The following is a 14425-nucleotide window of genomic DNA, read 5'->3' as shown; positions in this document are numbered from 1 at the left end:
GTAAGCAAACACAGACAGAAAGGCCTATTACTGTGTCCAACAGTTTAAACCTCATTCTTATTACATAAGATCTATTCAAATAAAAGACATTTCAAGCTTGTAATAAATCTATATGAATCTTCTATAATCTATATAATAAATTAATATACACTAGTGCATATGAACTTAACTTTTTAATCAGATCTACATACGTATCCAGAAAATTGCCCTATTCTAAATCTTTCAAAAACTTGAATCATATTAATGTGCTTCTGTGACTGCCCTCACTAACTCTTAGGAAATTCTGATCATAAACTGTTATGTATGCATTCCAATGTCAGTTTGCCATAATAACACTTTTATAAAATTTTATGAACAACCATGGAAAATCATCAAAAGGGAATTATTTCTCTTAGGGTAAACAGAGAGCTAAAAGAGCCAAAAATTATAAACTACTAAGATTTTTCATACAATATTCTATATAATTTACATATCAGGTCTCCTTTATGTTACAGCATTCAAACTGTATAGTTGACCAAACTTGGACAAAATGAAAATTAAGATAATTTACTATTATCTCAATCCTCAACAATATAATACAAAATCTGTATAAATAATGCAATTTAAATAACATTTGAAGTCCAAAACTGCAAACTAGGTGCAATAAATTTGCTTAGTCATTGTGACAAAGCTAATTTTCACTCCAAAATTCCAAAGTGTCTGTTAAATTTGTAATTGGTAAATAATAGGATTGGGTTGTTACAACTGGCATGGGTATGACATTTGAACAATGTAAATCTGTAAGTTTAAGGTTAATGGTTACATAGCTTTAGCAGATTATCCAACCCATATGTATTACATTATAATATAGAATTACACTAGTTACTACTGTTTTAGAAAATAGTTAACCTCTAAGTGTATCTGATCTTTATTGCAAACAAACATAAAAAACGTCACATAACGACATTTTTCAATTTTCATTTACATTTTAAATTACTATTACAATTACCTCAATCTATATATATTACAAGTCCCTATTATTCTACATGTATTTTGTCAATATGAACAACTGAGACTGGTAAATACAGACATTTGACCAAAAAATATACCATAAACAGATAAAATCTTCAATCATTGACAAATACATACTAACTAAATAACACTCTCATCATAAACATTTCTTTAGACAACACTTCTATATACATGGGGACATATTCTCTATTTAATATAATACTAACAAAATCATAAATTAGTCAACCAAAATTAAGTGGTTTTAATATGCTAGTGCTACACACTCTGGTATGACCAAGCTAAAGTGGACATTTGGCTGGGGGCGCTGTTGCTGGCCCATTGTACTGCTACATCGCATCTCCATGTTGATATAATTTGAACTGAATCTAAAATTGATCACTTTAGCATGTAAAATTGCGCCAGGGCATTACAAATATATCAACTGAAGTAGTGGTGTGAAAAGGACAGTTTTTATTGTGGATTAATTGAAATATTTTGTTTGTTTATGGACATTAAATATTTCACCTTAAAATGGACAGTAACACAATGGCAGCACAATGTATGGTGATCTGTTGAATAGAAATCTGCAACTAAAGGAAACACACTATAATCAAATCAATTCAACATGAAAAGATTGGCTAAAAAGAGAGTAAGGGAAGAAAAGCCTTGTAATGTTTATCTTACCTACACCAACATACTTCTGTAGGCAAATAAAAACAATATATACTTTGAAATAATCCAATGAATTTAAGTAGAAGTATTTCAGTTATTTTTAAGAAACAAAGAGTACAGCATAATTTTACAACCCACAAATATTTTGTTCTGAAAGAGATAATGGGAAGTTTACATATATGTTTCTTTCAATTCTTTTAATTAATATTATTAAGCACTGCAAATATATTATTTCACTCACTATTGACTAACATATTACATGAAGTTTCTTCAAACAAATGGGCCGCGTCATGACAAAACCAACATAATGGGTTTGCAACCAGCATGGATCCAGACCAGCCTGCGCATCCGCGCAGTCTGATCAGGATCCATGCTGTTCGCTTACAAACCCTATAACAAGTAGAGAAACTGATAGCGAACAGCATGGATCCTGATCAGACTGCGCGGATGCGCAGGCTGGTCTGGATCCATGCTGGTTGCAAACCCATTATGTTGGTTTTGTCATGGCGCGGCTCAAATGCAGAGAAAAACAAGACCTGTACACCAACAGCACACTCCACTTTTCTCAGTGCAGCACAGTTAAATCAAAGCAACATTGAAAAGGGGTCATAATCCTACAAAAGTGCCAAGCAGAATTACTTGCCCTTAATAGTCAACAAATATTTTAAATTGAAGTGAATTTCTTTTACATTTTTGAGAAAAAGCCAAATATTATGAGTCAAAAAAGGAAAATAATAAAGCAAAAATGGCTTTAAAGATTATCAGCCCCATATAAAAATAGAAAGCATTTCAAATTTAATAATGATCAAGTGCTCCAAGTAAATAGTAAATATTCTAAATAATTTTTCAAAAAGATTAACCAAGAAATTCAAAGTAAAGAGGTGGGCATACATGTAACTGAGCAAAATTAATAAGGTTACCTACCATGTAGAAATGCATTTCAACTTTTAAATCGAAGGAATCAAAGTTTAAAGACTTTGAGAAATTGACCTAAAGAAAATACATGTACATGTAGTAAAAAAAGGTGCATAACTTTACAAAAATTATTTTTTAGGATTGTCTGGGGTTTTTTTAAAATGGCATCCTTCTGTGACAATAAACATGTATATCAAGTTTGAAGTAGACAGCTTTTACATGTACAGTTTTTTTTAAAAAAAATAGAGTTTAATGAAAAAGGTTAACCAACACTGATATGTTAATGTCAAGGACAATCCCGACAAGAAGGTCGTTACAATAGCTACATTTTTTTTTTGGAAACTGGATCTAACAACAGTAGATGAAAATAAATTTTTGATCATACATCAAAACATAGCTGTAAGGATGATATTCAAACTCTCATTGTATAATATTATTATGTAGCATAGGGAACATGATCCCAGCTGTAAATGTCATGTATTTAATTATGAATCATGGACTATAACATGTGTGTTAAAGGGACTCCACTGAGCTTTTCTTACATGAGAGGACTGGAAATATTTTTTGAGATTTGTGTACCATTTGATATAGGTCTAGACCAATAACTTGTGTGTAAATTATCAGATCATTCCCTCAAGCCATTTTACCATTTTTATTGTGTAAAATGACCCAAAATGAAAACAGTTGCAAAGCTTTTTCACTTAAATCCAGCTAAGAATCGCAATAAAAAATCTTATATCCTTTGCAGAGTTTTCCATATAAGACTTTTGTTTGATCTACATGTATGTAAGATGTTCATACTTTATGATATTTGGCTTTTTGTACTAAGTGGAGCTCCTTTAACATGAATGCAACAAGTACTTATCTGAATACCTACAACTTACAGTATTATTTACATTCTATGACAGCTTCTTTCCAATAATTCAATCACGAAACCTGTAATTATTGCAATCATTTTTACCTTAAATGATGAAGGGGCAGAACTCAACTACAATCTTAAAATTCCCTGCAATGTTGATTGCCCTTTCAATAATTTATTTTCAAGAAAATATGAAAACAATTTTATAAATAGCCCTTCAACTGTATGAGAACAAGTTTGGACCAAGCATTTCATTTAAAAAATACATTTAAGTATTTCCTATAACAAGAAATGAGGAAATTGTCTGGAAAATAAAAACCAAACAAAATATAAAATGAACAAAAACTTTTTTAAACACATAAAAATATATTTTCAATGCCAATACAGTGATTTTTTCCCTATATTTTACAGCCAAATAAAGGCTGTTTCCCCTAGCCCAAAATGGGTATATTTTCCCCTAAAAATGCTAATATTTTCCCCTAAAATGCCCTGTGCACATTTCAGACAAAATGTGTCAGAAATACATGTAATCATTGAAATTTAACTTGCATAGATGTGTTTAACCTCATTGAAATTATCTGACAAATACCTTTGACAATCCTTTGCAACTAATACAAAATGCTAATTAAAGTAGTACATGTATAATTATACAAATTTATATGGGCACTGTACAGAACAAAATGTTGATACCATAGAAATTTTGGTTCTGGTGCATTTATGAAACAAACACTACTCACCATGCTAAAAGTAAATTAACAGTAAGGCTCCTATGTTTACAATTTTTTATAAATGTTTAACTGATTGCTAAAAAACCAAAATGATTCTGTTTAAAGGGAGGTACTTCTATGTACTATACTATACCCTGTAATTGAGTCGTGAAATGATGACTTACTTTCTATTTTTTTACATGTACAAATAAATAATGTTCATGGCTCATGGTGAAGGAGTCAACACACATTTTCTGCACTGTATCCCCATTTCGCACTTTTAAAAGATCAAAGGAAAATCCACTTTACCAAAATGGTATATAGTCACGAGTGATTATTGCACAATAATGCTGGGACACCCTTATTCCGGGCTGCTATCATTGGCCAATCAGAGCATTGCTTATTAGAAGTCTGACAACATTATTGGTCTGACACATGCTTGTTTATGTAGTCAATTTTACTTAACAATGGTGGTGGTTAAAGTAAACACTGGTGTTATTTTCTAATTAACGAAGCACCATACTGTCGGTGTTTAGCCAAAGTAAAAACTGTATGCTAGTTTTAATGCCCTTCAAAAAAGCTGTAAGCTACGTTTTTTGTTTTGGATCTTTTTTTACTGAGAATAAATCAATATAAAGAATTGATAAAATTCATGACAACAGGAAATAACTAGGATATTTTGTTAAGACAATGTGGTCATTTCCTTTAAAAAATAGCATAAACGTTTACGAATGAAAATCGAAACGAATCCGTTTAAACATGTAACCGTGGGGGCCTTAATCAACATTTTCAAAACTGCCTTGACTCATGAGCTTTACTTAAAGTATTTCAACAGAGCTTAACAAAATACAATTTCCTTTTGCTTTTTATAATTATCATTATTAACAAGTAAATCAAGAGGAGAGAATACACATCAAACATCAGGATGGTTTGTAACTGGTTTATTCTAGGATCTTTCATTATCATTGTTATCTTTTTATTATTGTAAAAAAAATCCACATTCAAAAATATGTGACAAATGAAAAATTGTCTGTTTTCTGTGAAAATATTCAATTTGGTTATTGCATATTTGATAGTTTAAAAGTTAATACTTTTTTAATGTTTCTTCATTGCTTTACACTGGCGATTCCATTAAGAATCCTAAATTTTGTTTCAACATTTGGAATTTTCAGCAGAATCATCTGTCCATGTATTTTGTCTGTACCTAATTAGTGGTATTATAACCATAATAATTTAATTAAAATGAATTACACTGTCACCCAGTTATAATGCTAACTGCAGTATAAAGCTCATAGACCATGGCTCCCCACAAACAAAATATCATACATTTTGCTGATTTTATTTTTTCATGTAGATATAACGCGACATATCTGCTTTAAATATAAGGCTTGTTTAAAATGTGACAGTCAAATACAATAAACAATTGTAATTAAGACACTTATGAGCGCAGCAGGTGTGAAAAGCATGGGCAGGTTAGCATTAACCTGCTCTTTTGTTGTTTTACCTGTCGATCAGTCGGGCATCAATTTGTTATAAAAATCTTAAATTCATACTGTAACTGTAACATGCAAACATCACTGAAGTAAATTATTAAAGAAATAAACAGGTGAAATAATTTACTACCATAGTAAGTCTAAAAATATGAAGAGTAACAATAAATATAAGTCATTCCTGGAATTAATTATAATGAAAGGAATCAACAATCATTGCAAATATTTCTAAAATTTATGCAATTTTCAGTTTTTTTTCAGAATTTTTTTTAAAATAGGAATTTTTCCTTCGGGCCAAATTGACTTATACTGGGTGGATTTGACTTTTTGGCGCTGATTAGACAACGCAATTATATATTAAGGCTGATCTGACTTATTTTGAGGCTTTGAAAGTTTTGACTTGTTTCGTAAGACATAACTTGAGGTCGATTCGACTTGTTTTAACGTTGCCTAGAAAAAAGGGCTACATTATAGATTTAATGCCAAGGTCTAATCTAGAAGTTTATATTAGTTCTAGTATATTACTATATCTATATAAAATGTGATCAAAATAGGGTCTAGTTTGTCAATTATTTCTTAAACTCTTAAAGGAACTCCACTGATGTCCAAAAATGAATTTCAATTATTTCTTACAAAGATTAGCTGGGGCACTTAAAACAGTAATAATCGCAAAAGATAACTGAGAAATATGATAAGAAATACAATGAAAATCGTATATTTTTGCTATCCTTAGCCCAATACACCGATAAACACTTTCAGAACTAGCAGATGTGACAGGCTATTCTTATCAATAGTATTTCGAGTAAAGATAACGATAACGTATTGCGTATCTCACTGTATAAATCGTATGTAAAATGGTCTGAGATATGGTAGGTTTAACAGTTAATTTAAATACTTTGGAGTCAAAAGATGTGTTAAAGTTTATACTGTGATGAAGCTAACAGCCAAAGCTTTCTATTGGTGTAATACATTTTAAAATCGGACATTTAATCACAACAAACTAGCGGTTTAAAAACGGCTTATTTTGTATTGCTTCAGCATAAGCGGTATCGATTTTACTCGAAGATAAGGAAAGCAACTCGTATTTTTCACTCAATATACCTCGGTTATTTACGTAGATCATAATGAAAGTGTTTATGGGTGTATTTGAGTGAAAAGCATTGCAATTGGGTCAATTTCCACAAAAAGAATAAAACGGTGTGAGCGAGTTACCTGGATTTTTATTTACACAAGTTATTGGTCCAGATTTACATCAATACACCCATTGACAGTCTCTATATGAACTACGTAAATAACCGAGGTATATCGTGTGAAAAAACACAAGTTGTTTCCCTTAGCTTCAAGTAAAATCAATATCTCTAATGCAAAACAATGCAAATTTAGCTGTTTTTAAACCGCTAGTTTGGGGCGATTTAATGTCCGATTTTAAAATTTATTATACCATTGAAAAGCTTGTGATGTTAGCTTCATTTAAGTATATATTTCATCACATTGTTTGACATTGAAGGTATTTAAATTTAAGGTTAAACCTACCACAAGTCACAGGTAAACGTTGCGTGGCCATGACTTACACTATACCCTCGTTCCCCCTCTACAACCCAAAACCCTAAAAAAAATTATGAAAAAAAAAAAAATTTTATGACTAAAATATTATAAAGGTATTTTACTCTATTTTCATTTTGCATAGAAATATCACTAGCATCTCAATTATCAGCGCATATATTCATCAATTTTTCACCAATCTTAATAATCTTGGTCTCAAATCTTAGATAAATAAATACTCTTTAAGAAAACAACACTGGCACCTTCGCTGATTATACGTAGCAAGAAATATCCAAGCCCAAACTGTCAACAAATGAAACTCGGAAGAGATCTGATTGCACCGTTTCGGTAAAACTCTCACGAGTAAAACACACTAAATTCACCGTGAAAGAATATTTCTTTGTATTGCGTATTTAAATATGATAAAATTAAGTTATTATTTATAATAATTGTTCAATCAAAGCATCTTATGAAACTATAACGCACCTTTTTTCCTATATGTCAAATTCTCATTCCAAAATGAAAGTAAAATGGGCCTGCAGATTGTTTTCAAATGGAGTATTTTCATTGGTCACAGGAAAACCTCGGACCAATGAAAATACTTAAAGGGAAACAACTCTGCTGTGCCAATTTACTTTCATTTTGGATTGAGAATTTGACATATAGGAAAAAAGGTGCGTTATAGTTTCATATGATGCTTTGATTGAACAATTATTACAAATAATAACTTAATTTTATCATATTTAAATACGCAATACAAAGAAATATTCTTTCACGGTGAATTTAGTGTGTTTTACTCGTGAGAGTTTTACCGAAACGGTGCAATCAGATCTCTTCCGAGTTTCATTTGTTGACAGTTTGGGCTTGGATATTTCTTGCTACGTATAATCAGCGAAGGTGCCAGTGTTGTTTTCTTAAAGAGTATTTATTTATCTAAGATTTGAGACCAAGATTGTTAAGATTGGTGAAAAATTGATGAATATATGCGCTGATAATTGAGATGCTAGTGATATTTCTATGCAAAATGAAAGTAGAGTAAAATACCTTTATAATATTTTAGTCATAAATTTTTTTTTTTTTTCATAATTTTTTTTTAGGGTTTTGGGTTGTAGAGGGGGAACGGGGGTGTAGTGTAAGTCATGGCCACGCAACGTTTACCTGTGCCACAAGTCAGACCATTTTAGATACGTTTTATTATATACAGTGAGATACGCAATCGGTTATCTTTATTCGCAATTCTACTGATAAGAAAAGCCTGTCGTCTGCTAGTTCGGAAACTGTCAATCCGTATATCGGAACATTAACCTCGTACCCGTCAAGCCAAGAAACCTCAGTGGAGTTCATTTAAGATTAACCAAGGGGTCCCAACTCCCGACACACAGGTTCTACTGTACATTAAACAGTCAATTTGAGCCAAATTATATGAAAATGTGCTACATGAATAATAATAAACGTAAAACAATGTCAATTTATGAATTACCACTGTAATAGTTGATAGATGGAAAAATTTGTGTGTTGTTGTTGTTGAAATTGTGGTTAACTAAAACCCCTTACCCGTACTTACGGAAAGATGTGCCGTTCCGGAGGTATGACTAATATATGCAAAGGAGTTGTTTTTTTTGGCGCAATGGACATTTTTAGCAAAACTGGTACAACATATACTTATTTATGAAAACATTTAAGTAAGTTTCATAAGGTGAAAAAATATGTAGCCTGACCAGGACTAGAGCCCGGGACTCTTTTGAATAACGTTCTGCGGCTCTACCGACCGAGTATCCAGCATCCTCTTATATGCATATTCTCCCCTAAATTGTTAACAGTTAGGTCGGGACTCGAACCCAGGACTCTCGGAATACCTCTACCGACTGAGCTATCCGACCGCTTACACATTTTCTCCTCATAAAAGTGAACAGTTCTGAATCATGACATAAGTAATAAAACAGATTAACTGAGTGGAAAAAAAAAAAGATAAGATAATCTTTATTTAAAGTCGGTTTCATAAAAACATATAAACATTAGCTATATAAGCTATTTTCCGACAAAACTTATTATCCTATAACAATTCAAACAAACAATCTGTATAAAAGAAAATATATAAAAGTATTAAGAAGATCAATGTACATTTATGAAAGACTCTGTAAAACAGTTAAGATTTATCAGCACATATAAATATGGGTAAGAAAGCATTAAATGATTAAAAGCAAATATACATTACAATCAATCATCACATAAAATTACATCATACAAGAATTCTATTTATGTACACAACCCTAAAATCGGAAAAAGGATTAGAACTTTATAAAAATTTAAATTTTTAAAATAAATTAAAGTAAATGATTCAATTTTATTTTATTTAAATATAGTTGACCCAATTTCCAGTATGATGCTTGAGCACATATCAGTAGCAGCATCTGATATGTACTCAGTCATGAAAATATGGGTGTAACTAAAACATGTACAAGTATCATAATAATAAAACTTAAAATGTTGGAAGTTTTGTGTAACAGATGCCTGATCTGAGTTTGGCCTAGATAAATCATGGTCTAAGTTAATTACTTAATTAATTAGAACCAAAATAAATAAAAGTAGAAATAAAAAGGTAAAAAATAGACTTAAAGAAGCTATTGTCCCCTTTATGGGATATATGAAAAGCTGATCAGCAGCTGTCACATATACAAACACTAACATGCACTGACAAATGACTATTACAAAATATACACACAAGAAGCACATGAAAAGCATTACATGATAAAACAGGTCTTATACAGCATTACTCTATGGCAGACAGAAATACAGGAAAAACAAAAGAAGAAACAAAAGAGGCATGCAGATTCATTTGATTCACATTTCAAAACTCAACAAAAAAAAGCATAACACTTAGGCACACATAGAACATTTGCATTTGAAGCCACTCCAGGTTTGGATAAGCCTCCGAATTCACCGTAATCAGTTTCTGTTCTTAGTTCATTCGGGAGGCTATCCAGACCTGGGTGGCCTCATAGCGAAAGCTTTTCTTACCATAAGTCTCTGTATTTACTCTAGGAACTTCAAGTGTGTTGTTATTTCTAAAAGAGTAATAAGAGGAATTTACTTTAATTAGTTCTTGAACATATTTTGGTGATATATTTTGCAAACATTTAAAAACTTCAATAGCTAATTGTCTTAATCTACTGATATGTAAAGTTGGCATATTAGCTTTACTTAAAAGAAATTCATATGATGAGCTGTATCCTCAAAAAACTATCTTCAATGATCTATGTTGTAACTTTTCAAGTTTTTCAGTGATTTTGTTTACTACAAAAATGCCAAACTAAAGGACAATAGTTAAAATTTGAACGAACAAAGGATTTGTAGATTAACAATCTAGTATTTTGATTTAAGAATTTACTCAGTCTAGCAAGAATGTTGATTTGTTTTGCAGCCTTTTTGCAAATGTTAGATACATGTAAGTCAAAATTTAGTAAAGAGTCTATTTCAACACCAAGAAGTTTTCACGCTTTTTTCACAGACAATTTCTGTTACTATTAAGACAAAAGAGGTTAATTTACTAGTTGTTTGTTTTCCAATACAAATTGCCTGAAATTTGTCCGGATTGGCTTGCATTAGATTATTATCAAACCATTTTATCATAGATAAAACTTTCATTTTCCAGTATAGATTGTAAAGAGTCAATATTGGTATCACAGTAAGATAATGTGTTGTCATCAGCATAATTGTACACAGTGGCTAATTTAATAAAGTAAAAGATGTCGTTAATAAAGATGTTAAAATAAGAGGCCCCAGAATGGATCCCTGGGGAACTCCCTTACTTATTGACATCCAGTCACTGCATGCTTTACCAAGCTTAACCCTTTGTTTTCTATTTGACAGGTAGTTGTGCATAAGTTCTGCGGCTGTGTCAGATAAGCCATAGGCCTTAAGTTTCAATACGATCAAGTCATGTGGGAGACAGTCAAATGCCTTTGACAGATCCATGAGTATTGCTGCTACATACTCATGTCTATCCAAGGCATTTTTCCAGTCTTCTATTAGCCGTAAAAGAGTAGTTTGACATCCAAATTTAGATCTAAAAGCTGCCAGAAAATTATGAAAAATGTTGTCAAAGTATGAAACTAGTTGTTTATTTATTGATTGTTCAAAAATCTTCGAGAAAGTGGGCAGAATACTTACAGGCCTATAATTTTTCTTTTGGAAAAGTAAGTTTGTTTTCACAAATAGCTGCAAAAGGTTGTTTGGAAGGATTCTATGCCGTCAAAATTGCCGCAAAATGGACAAATTCTTGGCGCAATGGAGATATTTTTCAAATGTAGCATCAAAATAAGTATACCGTAAATTCGATAGGAAATCTTCCGATTTTAATGTTTTGGAAGGTTATTCATTCATGCTTGTGAAACGGACATATTCTCAGTGCAATAGAGATAGTTTTGTATTATGGGCACAATGAATGTTTATAAATTACAATAATCACACAAGAAAAAATATTTGTAATGTTAATGATAATAAAAGTTTAATTTAAATTTAATAAGTAATTGATGTTAATGTTCGATGAATTATGTATGCCGGCGAATTGGGCATATTCTCTTTAAAAAGGACTATATATAATATTAAAAATCTTACTCATAGGTGTTTTTTCTTCTTCTTCTTCTTCTTCTTCTTCTTCTTCTTCTTCTTCTTCTTCTTCTTCTTTATTCTATTGGCCTCCTTCACTGTTCTCAATAATAATAAAAAAAGAATAATTAAAGATCATCAAGGCAAAGGCAACGTTCACAGGATGATGCCCCGACACAATTAAGCTACCAAAAACCTTTAATCAATCGCCTTTTTTATTCAAAAAATGCTTACATGCTTTTAAATATTTATAACCTATCCTAACAAATAAAATAGCAAACGAATAGATTTGCTGTGATATTACATTGAAATCTACATGCATATTTGATGTTAATGATCGATGAATTATGTATGCCAGCGAATTGGACATATTCTCTTTAAAAAGGACTATAATATTAAAAATCTTACTCATAGGTGTTTTTTTCTTCTTCTTCTTTATTTTATTGGCCGCCTTCACTGTTCTCAATAATAATAAAAAAGAGAGTAATTAAAGATCAACAAGGCAAAGGCAACGTTTACAGGATGCAGTCCCGACATATTTAAGCTACCAAAAACCTGTAATCAATGGCCTCTTTCATTCAAAAAATGCTTACATGCTTTTAAATATTTATAACTTATCGTAACAAATAAAATAGCAAACGAAAAGATTTGCCGTGATATTACATTGAAATCTATATGCATATGCATACCCTGATCCATTTTACGTTCATCTTGAGAACCTAACAAATAAATGTATAAATCAATTGTTTATGCTATTCATGTTGTGTGGAGATGTAACTCTAAACCCAGGCCCTATAAAGGTACCACGTGGATTATGTGGGAACGATCATAGAGCTGTTTTGTGTGAACAATTTGAGAATCGATTTAAATATCCAAGTCTTGAATATATTGTTTTAGAACCTTCGCGTTTAATCAAATAAGATGAGCATCCTTTTATGATGTTACTTTAACATTAGGCTTACGATATCGTTCAGCACAACATTAATGTTGTATGCATTTTTGTTCTGTTTTTAGTTCCTTTAATTTAATTTTTCACCAATTTGGGCGGTTTAAGAATTCCTGCTTGAATACTATATATGATCATCCTTAGGATATGTTGCCTGCATTTTAAATTTGTCTTCTGCCGTCTTGCCTGTGATGACCTTCATAACCTCTGATTCGCCCCTTACGTTAAATTAAAGATGTTATATTTTAGACCCTTGAAGATAATTAAAGAAGTGACTATATGTAATTGATTAACAGATAAAAAACAATTCCCTGACAGACTACAGAAAGCTCAGATTACACCATTATATAAGAAAAAAATGATCCTTTAGTAGAAACAAACCATAGGCCGGTCAGCATTTTATCAACTAAGTAAAAAATAAATAATATTATTTTATTGACGACTTGGCTGACTGCCATTGAGACAAATATAATTCGATATTGTGATAATTTAGTCTACGAAAATGCAGGCAAATATCTCTTTTGGTCTATTAAAAATTCTAGTGAAATTTTAAATAAATTTAAAATTAAGAACTATCAAGCTTCAACCATGTTTGTAACCCTACCACCTATACAAATTAGTGATTAACTAATTTCTATTTTTTCAAAAGATTTTGCACGTGAAAATGTTACCTTTCTTGCATGCTATTCTCAAAAAGGTTTTTTTAATCCACTGCATTGTAAACATGATACTATGTCGATCTGTGAAGTAGTTTGTAAAGCACTCTCTTTCCTTAAAGATAACATTTATGTCAGGTTTGGTAATACCACATTCAAACAGATTTATATATAGGAATTCCTATGGGTATTAATTGTGCCCATCTGGTCACCGATTTGTTTTAGTATTGCTTTGAAAGAGTCTTTATCCATCCATCCATCCGTCCGTCCGTCCGTCCGTCCATCCATCCGTCCGTCCGACCGTCTGTCCATCCATCCATCCATCAATCTCTGAGTACTGCCAACCCCTCTTGCGAGTGTTATAGGCAGGAATAGTGCACGTCGGATGTGTTTATAAATTATGTGAGAGAAAGTAAAATCCTGATATTGAACATTATCAGGACAACTTGTGTGACACTCAAAACTTGTAATATCTGGACATTCCTGGTAAAAAGTATCTCCCGGTATAAAGTACCTTGAAAATACGTCTACAAACTGCAATATTAATATATAATTCAATGTAAACGCTATATTTAGTACTTTTGATGACACTTTCGCTCACTTTCGTCAGAAAAAGTCATTTTCGTATTTTAGTTACACCAATTCGAGTACGGTATTGAACGGCAAAAACTCATTACTGATAAAAAAAACAACAACAACAACAGGAAGTCAAAAGAAATAAACAAGTTACTCATTATCAGGCTTATTATGTTCTAAAAAGAGACCACTTTCATTTGGTGATATTAATAAAGGTATTTTTGATAACGAGCTTACATTTTTGAATTCCATACGCGTGCATTCAGTATAATTTCTAGTTGTAATAAATTATTCAGTTTGTACAAAATATTTTCGACCCAAACATATTTTATTGCCTTTTCGCTCGCTCACGTACATTCTAATGTGGCTCACACTGACAACATAACAAGCGCATACGTCTGATATTTTGGATAAGAACCCCCCCCCCCCCCCCAAAAAAAAAAAAAAAAAAAAAATGTTTATGT

Source organism: Ruditapes philippinarum, unplaced genomic scaffold, assembly GCF_026571515.1.
Source record: "Ruditapes philippinarum isolate M1 unplaced genomic scaffold, ASM2657151v2 ctg94_1_1_1_1, whole genome shotgun sequence".
NCBI classification, from domain to species: domain Eukaryota; kingdom Metazoa; phylum Mollusca; class Bivalvia; order Venerida; family Veneridae; genus Ruditapes; species Ruditapes philippinarum.
This window is presented reverse-complemented; position numbering follows the sequence as displayed.